Here is a 15947-nt window from a genome sequence, read left to right as displayed (position 1 = left end):
TTCCCACATGTGGTACCTGTAGTTGCTTGAATTTGGGACTTCTTTCCTTTTAACTCCTCCATGAAAGAATGCAATGAGTATGTTCTCAGCAGAAATCTTAATACAGTCAGACCTTTTTGATTGTTATTACTTCTGTGGAGTACTTTTCTTATTTAAAACAAGCTCTCCCTGCTATTACTTCTGTTGCGTCAATCATGATTTTTGCTAGATAAAGAGCGGAATTGGTTACATTGACAACAGCAGTGATGATTCAAAGAGCTGCGATCCTAAGGTACTTGCAGGTGGGTGGAAAGTTAGAAAGAAAAAAAGTTTACCTGTGATGGTGTAGAATGTTGGCAGGATCTTAAAAAAGATCCTTTGCTACTATTCTCGTCATTTGGAGCCTTTTTGTAGCATCACAAATGAGCATTCTTGCAGCACATAACAGAAATTAGAATAGAAAGGGTAATGGTGCTGGAGAGGGTTAATATCCTCCATAATCCTGAGGTTTGGGTGTAAATCACCCTAGCCACATGATAGATTTTTTTTCTTGTATTTCTTTTTGAATTTGAATATCGAACTTGCTCCACTGCTGATTCATGAAGATATGCCTTTTTATTTGTATGGCCATGAAGTGAAACCAGGTAAAATGTGGAAATTTTGACTGCTTATTCATTTGCCTGTTTGAACTTATTCAAAAATCAACACAAACTGAAAATGGTGGATTGACACCAAATAAAATATTTGCCTGCACTCCTCCAAAGTGAAACTGCCAAGTTTCACACAACTCTTAAGTGGTTGGCATCTAATTATTGATATTTTGTCATATTTTCCGAAGCAAGGTAGTAGAATTCATTGTGGAGGAAAATATTGAAAGTCAATTGATGGCGGTTTGAAAGCAATCAGGTAAAAGAGTTTTGTGTTCATGAAAAGCATTTGACTTCTGTGCTCCTTCTTATTTTGAAAGTTTCCTTCTACATTGCATGTCTGTAAAACTGCATATTTATTATATAAATTGATTCACTTTTTGTATAGATCCCAGTTTCTAGAGAGCCCCATTAGTAATTTTTGATTCTGTTAGACTGTACCAGGAGTACCAGTTTACTCCAAAGCCTTTGGTCATCTAAGCGTGCATGTGCCCGTAGCATGTTCTCCATCTAGAAAACTGCAGATGAAACATAAAATATTCTGTGTATCTCAAATAAAATTGTCAACTGTTGTTGCTGTTGACTGCTGTTGTCTTGATCCTCAACTGCACTGTCTCGTTTGTGGTGAAATAGTTAAGCAGCTGTTCTTCCTGAGAGTGTTGCTGTGTCAGGCATAGTTAAAAAAATTGCACAGTGCTATTATGTCAAAGTTGTCATAACAAATCCTAAGCTATTTGTCATTCTTTATCCAGTCATTGCTTGGACTCTATTACATATGTAAGTTGCTGAGTTTTTAAGAGTATTGAAAAAACATCCTAACATGTGTTGGATATTCCACCCTGTTTCATCTAGGCTTGATTTCAAAATACATTTTCTTTTTTTTTTTTAATATGTAAAATAACATTGAAACTTGTCCCCAAAAATATTTTATTGTTGTTACTGGAATTATAATCTCTTTTTTCACTTTAAATACGAAGACATTTCAGAGAAAATACTAATGTCTGAGATACGCTCTCTTTTCAAACCCTTGCTCACCTTGGGTTAGGTTTAGTAAGCTTCATACACTTTGGAAAGTCAAATATGGGCCAATATGCAGCTTAGATTACACCATTGTGCTTTTCAGAAATAGCTTTTTAGTGAGTCTTTTTACTGACCAAAGAAATTAGGTGTAGTCTGACAGACAACAGTGATTATGCTGTGCAGGAGAAAGGGTGAAGAGTATAGTCATATGCAGGGAAAGGTCATACCTGGCAGTACAGATGTATGGTTATTGTTGCTGTAGGATTAGTTTTGTCAAAAGGTACTGCATCTTCAGTAAATTAAAGAGAGGTCTTAGGTGAAATTGTTGTACCATCCATATAGATGCTGGCATAGGTTCCAGTTTCTTAAGGCACAGAGACCTCACATGCCAGTGATATTCAGGAAGTAGGGAAAAAAAAAGGTCTGTGTAGTAATTCACTTATGTACACGGCAAGAAGAATATTCCTGCCTCTCTGAAGCTGAAATTTATATGCTTTTTGAATATTTCACTGGTTGTATTTGTGTAAAGTATCTAACATACAAGACAACATTAAAGCTTCCCTATATTATTCCCTACATTATTTCTTCCCTATATTAGTTCTTGAGAGCTTCAGTAGTGTTTTTTTTCTTAAGCTGCTCATTAAGAACCAATATGGAGGGGTAATAATAACAGGACTACTAATGTATCATGAAAGTCATGTCAAAATACCAGTGAGAAGTGAAAGCTGTACTCCTAGATAATTACTAACCAAATTCTCACTGCAAGCATTCAGAAGTGTCTTCATTCAGCCACTTAATCTTGAAAAACAAAATATAAGTCAGCAGTTATTTTCTAATTAATCTAAAAATTGGAGATATGCGTGGACCATCTAGAAACTTCATCTTGGTGTGATCTCAGAGCTCACATTATCAAAGGTGGCAGTCCTCTCCAACTCCTTGCTAAAACACTTGTGGATGCTTACATCTTTTGAAGCTCAGTGGGAGGTACTCTGAGTACATTTTGGGATTCTGCACTCGTGCTCTGGGAAGATGAATAAAGAGAGGTTTCCAAGGATTCTCCCATCTGCATGCTGACTGCCTATTTCTTGTTCATGGTTAGCCAAATACCAGGATGTTAATAGTCCTGCTGATGCCACTGAGACTGTTCTTCTGAAAGTGATGAGTTGCAGAGCTGGACCATTCATTATTTAAATGGTTGTTTCTTCTGTTTGCATGTGTTCTGACATAATATTTGAAATAAGAAAAAATTGTGTAAAAGGTTATTGAACAGTTTTATTTGTGGCTGTTAATATATATATATATATATATATATATATACATATATATATATATATATTTATATATATGGTGATTTTGTATAGCATGTTATAGCATTTTGTATAGCATTCCACGTATAACATGGAATTAAGAAATCAGACTGATGGTTCTTTATCTACTGCTAGAATGAAAGTTGAAGTAGTCTCACTGCTTTTAACACAGAGTGCTGTAAACATGGCAAATATGTGCTTTATCCCCTACTCATTTAATTTCAAAAGGAGAGGTATGACTACAATTTTTTCTCAGTAATTAATTCCTTAGGTAGTACTCTATGGCTGTGTACTGACTGGCAGGGATTTCCCCAAAGTTTCTTCTTCTTTTGACTGAAGCAGTCTCCAATAAATAGAGAACAACTATTTCTGTTAAAGGATCTGAATGACTTTATTTCTAAAGCAATGGAGCATGTTTAGACTTTCAGGAAGTGCAAACAGGAGCAAAGAGACAGAGCAATGCAGTTTGTTGCTTCTGTGCTGTTCATCTCAGCTTCTTGCAGGTTGTCTAAGAGAACATCTCTGTAGCTCTACCTAAGAAGACAACATTGATATTTTGGTTAATTTGCTAGAGAGAAGTTTTGAAGTTCATCTGATTTTCATTAGATCTTAAGAAAGTGAATCAGGCAATAGCATTTTTATAGTTCTGATGAATCTGCGTAAAATATAATTTGCAATTAAAAGTAATGTGCATTTTCAAAGTGACTTGAGTTGGAACAAGTTTTAGCATATCTCCAGTCCAGGGAAGAGCTCTTTACATAAGTGTGTGGTGCTTTTATTAGTCCTCATTGCTAGTGACAAGCAGGTTTTTAAATGTCTGATCAATAGTTTATAGACAAGTACTTCACTTAAATAGCCCTATCCAAAGCAATGCTGCCGGGATCATCAAAAGAATGGATGACAATTGTTCTCTGCTATGCAGAAATGTATCAGGTATCATTGGAGGACAGCTTTTCAGTGACTATTTCTAATTGCAGCGTCCTACTTTTACAATAAAACAAGTAAACAAGGTTGTGAAAAATGTATGTGCCTTTAATGGCCAATGGAAGGGTTGTATTGTGCTTTAAGATTTGAATAAAACCTGAAGCAACTCTACAGGATATGCATGGCTTTTTTTACTTCTGACACAAAGTTTGTGAAGATTAGTTTTGAAGATTAGTGTTATTAGCTACTAGTAATTGAATGACACGTGATGAATTAGACATTGTTTAGACTTCTTAGGATATTCCAATTTCACACGTCCCTTACATTAAGGACACTAGAGCTTCTAGAAAACTGCAATTATTATTTTGTACCTCTCCACTGATGACAGTTTAACTTTGTAGCTCATCTCAGAACAATCAGAATGAAATTGGAATGAACAATAGTAATAAAATCCATTAAGAAGTTTTTGTTTTCCTACAATTCTGAACACAGTCACTTTTGGGGATAGGGTTCAACCTGAGAAAAGGCTGAATCTGTGTTTTGACATCTTTCTACCTAGACAGGGATTATAACCACAGTGTTCCAACATTTTTATATGGGAAAAACTCCAGTGAATATAGTTTTTAGTTATACTTCCTTGTAGTTCCTGCAATGAGAATAGTGCCTGATATGGCAAGTATACTTGAATTTTTGGACAGTTCAAAAAGTGTTGGAAAGCTGTACTGAGCTTCTACCTTTTGGCTGCACAGCTTCCAGTGGCAGTGCAATATTTAACCTGCTGGAACTCCTTTCCTGGCATAGGATCTGATGGGTTGAGGATGAATAAGCTGTTTGCATGTAGTATGAGTAATGAGTCTGTTTGCTGTGTGGTGGACATGCAAGCTAAATTTGCTTTTGTGAGCATCCCTGCTTTTGTCTGCCTCTGGGAGCAGGTGGTTGAACAACTCATACATTAGGGCTTCGTGCATTGCCCTGGGAAGCTGTGCTGTTACAGGATGTGAGCTCCCTCTGTAAGGCTCTCAGACTTAAACAGACTTCTTGCTTCGATCAGGCTCGAATGCAGCTACCCCATTACACATCCTGAATCATACAGTACCCACATGCAAACTGAAATGGGTTAAATACCCAGCCTTTTGTCAACCAAATGTAGTGCCCCTTCCTCCCCACCTCAGTGACCCTTGCAGTTACACATCCGTATTGAGTAACTTCCACACCAGATGCTTCTCAAAAGAAATTTGAGACAATTAAAGCTTCTTTTATGCTGGTGGTAAGCATTAGAAAACAGAGATCACCAACAATTTTTCATAAAAGGGTAAAGAAAAGAGAATATTTTTCATTCATATGATGCTAAAGTTTCCACATGCTAAAGTTTGACATTGCAGACAGAAGATTTTAAAATTCAATAGGATTATCCTTACCGGCTACCAGGATAAAATCAAGTACAAACTCTCTCCTATTCACCCAGCTTCCTGAGATCCTTAAATGAAAGGAGAACAAATAGAAGCAGTCTGCCTACTGTTTCATTATGAGTTTGTTAGAGAAAGGAAACTTTACTGAGAAGGACAGAAATAAATAGGTGAGTGAGGGTATGAGTATTCCATACTGAGAATTCACATCTTCAACAAGATTTGCTTTGTTGACTTTAAAATGTGCCTTGTTTGTGTTTTAAACATGCTTAAATAAGCAATTAAAATTTGTGATCAGTATAAATAAGGTAGGACATAATTGGAAATGTTAAAACTGAAAGGAGTTTTGCTCTATTATGAAAGTGTTTTGAGTATTATTTTTCCTCTCAGAACAGAAAAAAACCCCAGAAAACAACAAAACAAACATCCCTGGGAAAATAAAGCATTGGACAAAAAATTAGTGCTTTCTACTTCCACATGAGGTTGGAGAACCGATGAGATGTGGTGGTGCTCCTGGATGAATGAAGTCTTTTCAGTGTCTGTGTTGAAACTCATCTGTTTGTTCCTCCTGGATTTACATGACAGTGGAAGGTGTGACAGAGGAGGGCAGCCAGCCCTGTAGAAAGTCTTGTTTCCAACAGGACAAAACAAGTTGTTTACATGAGGTTGCTTCAGCATGGTTAGGCAGAGTCACATCTGCCCCATTTTTGCCTCCAGCTAAAGTTTAGCTGCTGTGTTTGTAATCTCTCTGTTGTATTTAAATATCTTTATTAAAACACCACCTTGAAAATCTAATGAAGCACAGCTCAGCACACAGTAGAGAAGCCTAAGAAAATTAAAATGGAGTGATTGTGGCCAGCTGAAATAACTAGCATATATGTACAAGAAAAACACTATTAGCACTATTAACAAACTTGCTGAACAGGAAGTTAATTACAAACAGAACTATTAAATCTAGGTTGAGGGGGAGTGTTTTGTTTTCTTTCTCTTTCTTTCTTTCTTATAAAGGAAAGGAATACTGGAGATGGTATCCCTTTTAGATTTTATTACTGTCATCAAGTGCCAGAAACCAACAAAGATCTGCTTAAAGATAAAGGAATAAACCCTCTTTATTTCTATTTTTCGTTCTGGGTTCTGATGCTGCAGTTTGCTGCTATTCTTCTTTAACTTTCTTGATGAAACATCTTTTGGTTAGATTTTTGTTTTGTGTATCTGAGACCTCATCCTAATTCATAAGAAGGAAAAAAACCCCCTGAAACAGTTTTTTTTTTACCTGTTTTTTATCAGCTTTTACATGAAAAGCTGAAAGATTTAGCAAATTAGGTTTGACTTAGGCTGAGACTATCTTTGAACTCTAACAAACTCTGTTTCCCTTAATATTAAACACTGTTGCATGGTATGTGAGATTTTGGGTCACCATGCCTCAGACCAAGTGGTAATGATTCCTTTCTTCTAAGAGCTATCCTACAATCATACAGGTGCTTTAGCCTGAGACAAGTTTGATTTGTGATTCCCATCCTGCTTATAACAGCCTGCTTTCTTCCTAAAGTTTCAATACAAATACTTCCTTTGCAATATATTTTTGAATGATAATTAGAAATACACTATCTCCAGAGTGGCTTCGTTTAAAGAAAAAAAAAAAGGGGGGGGGGGATTGCTGTGCACCACCAGAGATCTCTACCTATTGCAATTAATGTATAAAATTATCAAAGTTGTTTTTCAAGATAGAAAAGTGAGATGGTAGATAAGAAAAATTGCATAATTCCATTAATTAAATTAATAAATTAGTGACATTTTGGCCTCTTAATTTGCTGTTAACTGCTTTAAAAATAAAAGGCAGAGCACTGAGTGTCTTTCAGCTACAAATGCTAATGTTAGTGAAACCAACATTTTTTTCAGAACATGTATCCCTGGCTTATATATCTCATGCATCTGCCAATTGTTTCTTCACTAGCAAATGAACCAGGATTTTTAAAAGAACCAAATGTTCTCCATGTTGCAACCCTTGTAATATTATGTTAAAAGGACTGTTCTTTGTCTTTCTTTTCAAAATGTTTTCTTGCAGCAGTGGAGATTATTTAGATTGTTAATGATGGATTGTGACAGGGGAAAAAAGAGCAGCATCCATGATCTCCATGCTAAATAAGATAAAAATAGGGGGAGCTGGGAAATAGGGCAAAAAAAAAACCAAGAGAAAGCATAAGGTGTGGGAGCTGTGAGATTGTTGGAAGGTGAGAATATTCAGGAGGAGTCTATGGAAACCAATGGTCATGTAGAAGTTAGTATTCAAATGGTGAACATATCTCTTTGCTATGTGAGGAGGAGAGCTACCTCAATAGAAAAGAGTGAGACAAAGGGATTTGGATTTTTGGCAGAATGAGATGTTTGTGCAGAAGTTTTTCTGTGGAGTGTGTGTCTTTCCTTGGTTTACTCAGCTCTCTCAGGTGACTTCAGGGATATAGCAGGAGGGCCAGTTGGTTTCTCCTTGCCAAGAAGTTGTGGAAATAGCGTGAAATACACCAAGCATGAGCATCTGTCTTATATCGCAGATCCAGACAGTAGTTGGTCAAAATTTTATAAACCAATAGCCCAAAACATCTATATTAGTTTTAAGATCAGATGTGCATCTGCAGTGCATTAGCAGTTCAGTTAACCTTTTGTTGTTAACATGTCATTGCCTGGAAAATCTTGGTTTTTTTTCTTGCTTCTCATATCCCATTATAAATAAGCAATAAGTATTATTTTGATTTGAAAGAATGAAGAATATTTCTAGTGTTAATTTTAGAACAGTTGATTTAGGATGAGAAATCAATCTCCTAACATTAGCTGCTAATACTACATACATCTTCATGTAAATGAATAGAAGTAAAAATTTTTTGGAAGCCTGTTCTGGTGAATGTTTTTCTTGGGTCTACCAGTACTTCAGTCAGAATTATTTTCTGAATGAGTTTTGCATCCAAAAATGTAGAAATGTGCCCAAAACTGACTTGTGAAGTGATTTAGTTTCTGTGTGATTATCTTCCAACAATTCCATATGCTTGTTTTATGATCTCAGCTGTGCTACCTTAAGTTCTCATTAGATGTCAGAAGTTTAACTGGGTCAAGTCAGGGCAAGCTTATTTAGATAGCAGCAAGTTAAGGAAAATACAGATATTTCTGCACATGATGTCAATTCATCTGGGTACAACTTTTTATGCTTCAGTACAAAGTAAATGTCCTGCTCTGTCCCTCTGGGCTTCAGGGGATGTTGGGTGGAAGAAGTGCCCAAGTAATGGCTACAGCCATTATCGTTATGCCATCTTTTATATAAAATATTAAACTAGATGTCCTTACAATTTGGAGTGCTCTTTTTTGTTGTTTGCTTGATGTGGTTGGTTTGTTTGTTTGTTTGTTTGTTTGTTTTTGTTTTGGTTTTTTTGTCTCATTAGCCTGGCATTTGGATTATAATCCTGAAAACCCAGATGTAACTATGATTCAAGGCATGTATGAAGTACTTTGATTTTCTTCTGGACCTGGGAGACCGGAGATAAAAAGGACATCATAATGGAATCTAATAATATTTAATTGTGGGATTACTTAATTTTCTTTTGAAAAATACTCTTAAACATGAAGCTGTCTCTATGTGTTTCTGTTGTAAGCTGTGTGTGAAACTCTTCTAATTTGTACAACTTTTGCAAACATCTGAGAATTGACAATCTTGTAAATTAGGAGACTGGAATTTCCTTAGGTGATTTTGTGTCTAAGTAAGAGATTGCCAGTCTCTTTTGTCTGTTTCTGACCTCAGTGGACCTCACCTCAAATATTTATTTAAAAATACATGAGGGTAGTGAGTGAGGTTAACGTGGAAGAGGATATATAGAGTAAAATGGATGCAATTGGGCATATAAAAAGCTTAGTTTTCCAGTTTCTGGCTGATGGTCCTAGCATGTTTCCCTTTTTCTCTCTGATTACCTGTTTCTTCTGTAGTAACCTATCTAAGGAAGCATAATAATAACAACACATTTCTTGGATGTCTCTTTAGATTTGTTTTTATTTTTCTTTTTGCTTCCCCTACTAAGTCATTTGCATTGGAAATAATGGAAAGAAAGAATTCCTTTCCTTTGTATTTCATGTTGGGAAATAAATCCTTTGCTTATTTCATATAAGCAACTTTGTTTGGAAGTGACCAGTCAGAATGATGGTACTTTGTTCAAGGTGCTAATGTCAAAACTCCATTCTGATCGCCATTTGTCATCTTATGCACATAAAATCAATCTCTTTAACTTAAAAATAAATTAAAAAAACCCTTAATCCAATTTTATATTTCTTCTTTTCATTTAAATAATAGTTATTGAAGAATAATTATAACCTTCTTTCCTAAGGGTAGCAGAGCTTTAGTTTCTTAGTACAAGAAAAGGTAAATGTTTTTTTTCTCTCAAAAAAGGAAAGTATGGCATAGGTATAGAAGTTAATAGCAAGGAGCTGCAAAGTTTAGGAAAAAAAAAGTTAGGAGTCATAGAAAAATATCACTTCTATATATTTTCAACTTTTTAAAACAATGTTGTGGGAGCCTTGTTTATTTCTCTTAAAGCTGTCTGGTTTGGATTAATGTAATTCTAGATAGAGATGTAAAAACTGTAAGCTAAACTTTGTTTTATAGAAGGACTAACTTTATTTGTTGAATTGTAGTTCTATACCTATAAATATATTTTATTTCCCTGTCTTGAGTTACTGTTTTCGACAGTTAGTGAATTTGGCAAATTGCAGATTACAATGAAACTGAGTTTCATGGAGTGTTTCCTTGAATTAAATAATGTTTAATAATAAGAATAATAGGAGTAGTTCAGCCTCTCTGTCAGAAAAAAAAACAATTTAATGGAGTTGTAGATGGGTATTTCAGAAAGGATTAGCAGAGATTAAATTTCTCTATGGACAAGCATGGTGTGTTTTGGAACTGTGCCACATCTTTCTGTGGCTACCATGAAAGCACACAAGTTTGAACAATGGTAACTCATTGGTATGACCTATTTAAGTGTTTTACATGGATGAATCCATTTAAACTTGGATCTCTTGTATTGATCATCTTGGTACTAGTCTAGGTGTTTTATCTAATGCAGATTACAGTTGGTATTTCCTGTTTAACTTTCTGCATGGGACTAAGCGTAGAATGCATAGTGCTTATCCTTTGTGTATCCTTGTATTTTTCCTCCATAAAATACCATTTCAGATTCTGATGGGAAAAAATCCAGACTTGCTGTAAAGAAATGGACTTAATGCTGTTTCATTAACTAAAGGTACAGCACTTTGATTCTTACTCCAGAGAGTGGTTTTTAGTTTTACCACAAGAATTGCTGAAGTTACTCATATTACACCAGAATGTTCTAAAGGAACATCTTTATGAGCCCTGAGTCTTTAATTGCAAGGATTCTTTCCTTAGGTGATATGTTTCCATAGGTGTTTCTTTTTCATAACTAGTCATGTTTAGCTGTGCAGTCTTTCTTGGACAGTATTAATAACCACTCAAAAGTTGCTGTGAAAAAAGTGATCTGAAATATCACAAAACCAGTTCATTGTAAAGAGCTTTCAGCTTAAGTTTTATGGAATAATTTTTTTTTTAAATCCTGACTCACTTTATAGAAGCTCTTGTATTTATTCTGGAAAGGACTTACGGCCAAGTTTCTGAGTTTTATTTTTTTAACAGTAAGTGAGTGGTTGTGTTCCATTTTATATAGCATGTACTTGGTGAACAAAACCAAATGATTGTTAACATTGTGCCTTAGTTAGGACAATATGATTGACACAATTTTCAGGTTAGATGGCTGTTTTAAAAATAGATTTTTATGTTGCTTCTTCTTTAAATTCTGCAAGTAAAGGGTTGGACACAGCGCTTAATAGTACTTTGCTTTTCATTTTGATTGTAGTTTATTTTATTGGTCTATATTAGTCATCTGTGGTTGGATGAATATAATGCCTCATCATACTTCCTGAAGCAAAAAAAAGTAAGGCTTTTCAGAACATTTCAGGCAACAGATTGGAAACATTTTTATTCATTTGTCAGTTGGTGCATGCACCAACAATGGAGCTGAGGTCATGCAACCACATAAAATATATATTTAATACAGGATTTTATAGGAGGCAAAATGAATATAGTTGTCCATAGCATGCAAGCATTTGGTTGGTTGTTTTTTTTTTTTTTTTTTGCTTTAGGTTTAGCAGCCTTGGTAGTTGGTTAATGCTTCCTTTTGTGATGGTGTTTAGTTTTTATTCATGTGGAGACTGTGCTTGAACCACAGTCAGCTCTGATCATTGTATTTTTAATGAACCAAACTAAAGACATGGCCCTTTTATTACTTCCAGCTTCTTGGAACATATGCCTACATGAAAATGAGAACTGAGAAAAATGAAAAACTAATTCTGTAGCCCTCATAAGGACAGATCAAAATATGAAACCTGAAAACCAAGATGCTGGGAGACCACTGAAATAACTTTCTTTAAAAAAAAGGTTTCTGTCCATAGATCATCATTTAGAGATGTGAGTCTAGAAATTTTCTGTGTTAATTTAATAGAATTTAAATTATTTCTGAGTCAGTAATAGTGATTTTTTAATGCAAGTGAAGTGGAATAAAGTGGCCAATTTTTTATTTTTTGCACAGACATTGCCTTCTAGTTGTCTTCTCTTTAGTAGCTCTAGCTCCATGCATTAAATGTCATTTTAAAGTAAATTAATTTTGTAACATAAAGCTATAGGCAATGGATTTTGCTACATAGCATAAATTCAGAATCTTGAGTATGTAAAATAACTTTATATTATTATCAAAACACTACCATTGATCTAAATCAGTATGATATCAGAATTAAATATTAGTGTTTAGACAGCTAGGATGGAATACTGTATCTTGCTTTATTAAGCATATATTGCCCAGAGCTGATTGAGTTATTATCGTGGCCAGAATAACAGCCTCATTTGTCTTGCCTTTTAAAATTCTGCAAGTGAGAAAGTCTCTTCTGATCTGATTGTAGGCCCAGAACAGAGCTGGAGGGGGACTTTTTGCAAGGTCTTGGGGTGATAGAATAAGGGAAATGCCTTAAAAATGGAATAAATGTTTAGATCAGAAATTAGGACTAAATTCTTTGCTCAGAAGTTGGTGAAACAGATTGCCCAGAGAAGCTGTGGGTGCCCCATACCTGGCAATGTTCAAAGCTTTGAGCATTGGTCTAGTGCCACGTGTCACTGCCTATGACAGGGGGTTGGAATGAGATGGTCCTTAAGGTCCTTCCCAGCCCAAATCACTCTGTGATTTTAGTAATTCTTCTTTTGTTACTGAGCTAACAGCCTTTAAGGCTTTCTAGCCCTTCCTTGTAGCTTGTTTCTTCTGTAATAGAAACCAAGACTACATGAGAGAGAGGAATAATTCCAAGATCTAGTCAGTTTTACTGATCAGTTTAGCCTCCTAAGATAAAGGGTAGAAGCTACCGAGTGAAGGGAGAAATGATCAGAAAGAGACCATTAACTTATAATGGCTGGGGTGGCACATTACATATTGTTGTATTTTCTGACAAAGCCATCTTTGCCATAAAATGTGCATTGTTTTAGGCATCTAAGGATGAAAATATTGTATTTATTTTCTTAAGGATTACAGTGTTCCTTGTGTGCAAGTATGGATATTCTGAACATTAAATAACTGCACTTCTGATGAAGTCTGACTTGCCAATAGCTGTCTGTTTTCTTAATAGTATCAGTCAATCCTTGTTTAGTTGCCTGTAGCAAATGAATGAAATAGTTTTTCAATTTAAGTTAGTTTAAGAATCAAGGGTATTTTCACATTAATCCTATGCGTCTTGAAAACAGGTTTTAAAACGACTGTAACATATATTGAATTTCATTTCAACAATATCTTGTAGCACTTGGATCAAAAATACTAATTTGGCTTTAAACTTTTTGTGTGCACTGTTCTTTCTAATTAAGTTACTGGTGCTGGGAGTAGCAGGCTTTCTGTATCTCATAAACTTCCAGAATGCTTCATAAAAAAAAAAAGAGAACATGCCTGTGTTAAGTCTGCACTTCCTAGCTTGTAGTTGCTAAGTATAAATCTTCAGTTGTTAATAATTTTGGATTTGTGATTTTAAAGATAATTATACAATACTTTTCGTGAGTGCATGAAGCTGTTTAGAGGAAGGAAAATAGAAGTTCATATACTGCAAACTGAAATTTCCAGACCACCTCTATATTCTGTAGTCTCTCTCCCCTATCCTTTTTCCTCCACTTTGAAAGACTGTAGAACCTAATCACTTGATCAATTGGTAGATGTAAAGCTATTCTGTATCTGTGTATAGAGAATCTTGATATCTCCAACTTAGTAATAAGATATATTTATTTACACAGTAATTTTAGCTAGGCAAAATAGTAATAGGGAAAAAAACACTTAGAGTATTTATGCTTCTGTCAAATATTTTTCAAATATTTTTGCATGTTACTATGCAACTCCAGTTCTTTGTTTTGTAGATGTTGCAATTGAAAAGTAGGCTTTAAATTGTGATTCATGTCAAATTTTCAAAGTATAGCCACTAGTTCTGAATGTCTCAGATTTTCAATATTCGGCATATACGTATATAATGCCCAAATGGAATGCTAGTTAATAATACATAAGTATCTTGACAAAATTTAGATTGCAAGTCAATGGCAAAACAAGTTGAGATTTCAAAACTTAAAGCAAAGATAGAATTAAATTAAATAATAGAATTGGACTAGAATTTAGAGATCAGGGCAACTGACAAACAACTTAGTAAAACATCACCTACAAGTATAATTCTGTGGTTCTATATTGTATACCTAGTGCCCTCCAGGACCAACAGGACCATTTTAGAATTATCTTCACACCATCCATCCATCCATGTAATTTGAAGTATGTGCTAGTGCCAGGTGTGGATCTGTCCCAGGGGCTGGAGCTAGGCTTGGCAATAATCCTGGATGAATTTCCTGATGTTCCTTCTGATAACTCTCCATAAATACATACTTATACATATATTTTCCTTTTTTTGGTGACACTAAAATGAGGTTACAAGAGTTATTGGTATCTCCATGAGACCCACATTTCTGTCATTCTATGGCTTTAATGAAGATACTGGGATTCTTGCTGGCTTTTGCTGCTGTCTGTGCTTTTACCTGGCTCATAGATGACATTCTTTGGTCACACCTGTTCAAGCCCAGAAGTTTTAAACCTTTTAATTTTAAAAGGAGATTACTATTATATATCATGTATGTGGATATCATGCATAACAGTATTGTCTTCCTGTGAGACTTTGTGATGAAGTTATTTGCAGCTAGATGCACTTGTTTTGGTTGCTGTCTGTTTTTTTTTACAAAAATAGGCCATACAACAGAAATGGTACATTTAGCTTTAGGAGCTTGTGTTTCGTATTTCTTACTTTTCTGTTTTAAGTGTTTGCAAATAGAACTTAGAACTGCCTTGTGGAAGTAGTTTTCAATGAAGTGTCATCAAAGATACTTCAGTTACCTCAAACTGGAAATGATTAGTCTTGTATCTAAGGAGAGAAAAAACAGCACACTCAAATACAGTTTATGGGACACTCTTTGTAGAGTAGTAATTTTTTATAAGGTTTCTATAGTTGTTCTGAAACAAGTCATCGTTAAGAACTCTAGGGTTTCACTCAGCATTAGTGTCTATTAATCTTAATTTAGTTTTGTGAAAATTGAGTTATGGTGCCTTAGTGATTCTGAAAATTTTTATGTATGCTTAAACTATTCTGTGCCTTCTCCTTGCAAGATTCTAAAGGGTTTGAGATGAATTCTGTGTTTTAAAATAGTGAGGCCATTCCAGTGTTTTTACACAATGAATTTGACTGAAACAAACTACAGCTAAACTACACTTCAGGATAACTGCTGCCAAAATAATAGTGTACAGTGGAGTTAATTTACAATGTGCTATTGAAGCAATAAATCTGTGAAAACAGCAACATATGTTTAGTTTCAGTAAACTTCTTAAAATTTATCCTTCTTTTTCTGTTAAGGAAAACCTGTGAAAGTGTACATGATGTTGTAATGAACTTGTGGGCACGTTACTTAGATGAAACAATTTTCACAATCATATCATGTTACTCGCCTTATGCCTTAGGAAATTAAGTATCTCCAAAGACTAATAGATACAACTTGGTAGAGCTAGAAAATTGAGATGCAAAAAGGTATTTTTACAAAAACTGAATGTCAGGTATAACCATAATCATAAATAATAAATTGGAAATAGGAAAGTATAGGAATTGTGTTACCTGTAGCCATCCTATTATATTTTTGTCTGTTGTTCTGTGCTTTCCCACTTAAAGACTTCATTATTCATGTGGAGCTGTCTGGTTTTCAGTGGAAGATGTATCTTTAGTGTAACTTCCTATGATTGCTCTGAAGTCTAACTCTCAAAAAGTTAACTGGCAGTGTGAGAGAAAGAGTTCCAGTAAATTTTGCTGGGTTTTCAGTGTGACTATTGTTCATATTAATCTGGAGAGAAGGTGCTGTTTTAGATGGTGAAGTATTTTCAAAGAAAATAAACCCCTCTCTGGCTGTAAGGGTGGGTCCCTTTGGGATGTAGTAATGAAAAATCTAGTTTAGATGCTTTATATGAGCCAGAGGTAAGGGCAGTAAGAATCCCTGGGGCCTTGACTCTCCTTTAGTGGCA

At 35.0% G+C, this 15947-nt stretch overlaps 1 protein-coding gene across 3 annotated transcripts in view; it reads left to right on the top strand.

Moving 5' to 3' along the window:
• The window catches only part of ADAMTS19 (ADAM metallopeptidase with thrombospondin type 1 motif 19), a 126606-nt gene that overhangs the window by 2598 nt on the left and 108061 nt on the right, over positions 1-15947 (top strand). The window lies entirely within an intron of this gene.

This window comes from Lonchura striata, chromosome Z (assembly GCF_050655825.1).
Source record: "Lonchura striata isolate lonStrDom1 chromosome Z, ASM5065582v1, whole genome shotgun sequence".
In the NCBI taxonomy this organism is placed as follows: Eukaryota; Metazoa; Chordata; class Aves; order Passeriformes; family Estrildidae; genus Lonchura; species Lonchura striata.
This window is presented reverse-complemented; position numbering and strand designations above follow the sequence as displayed.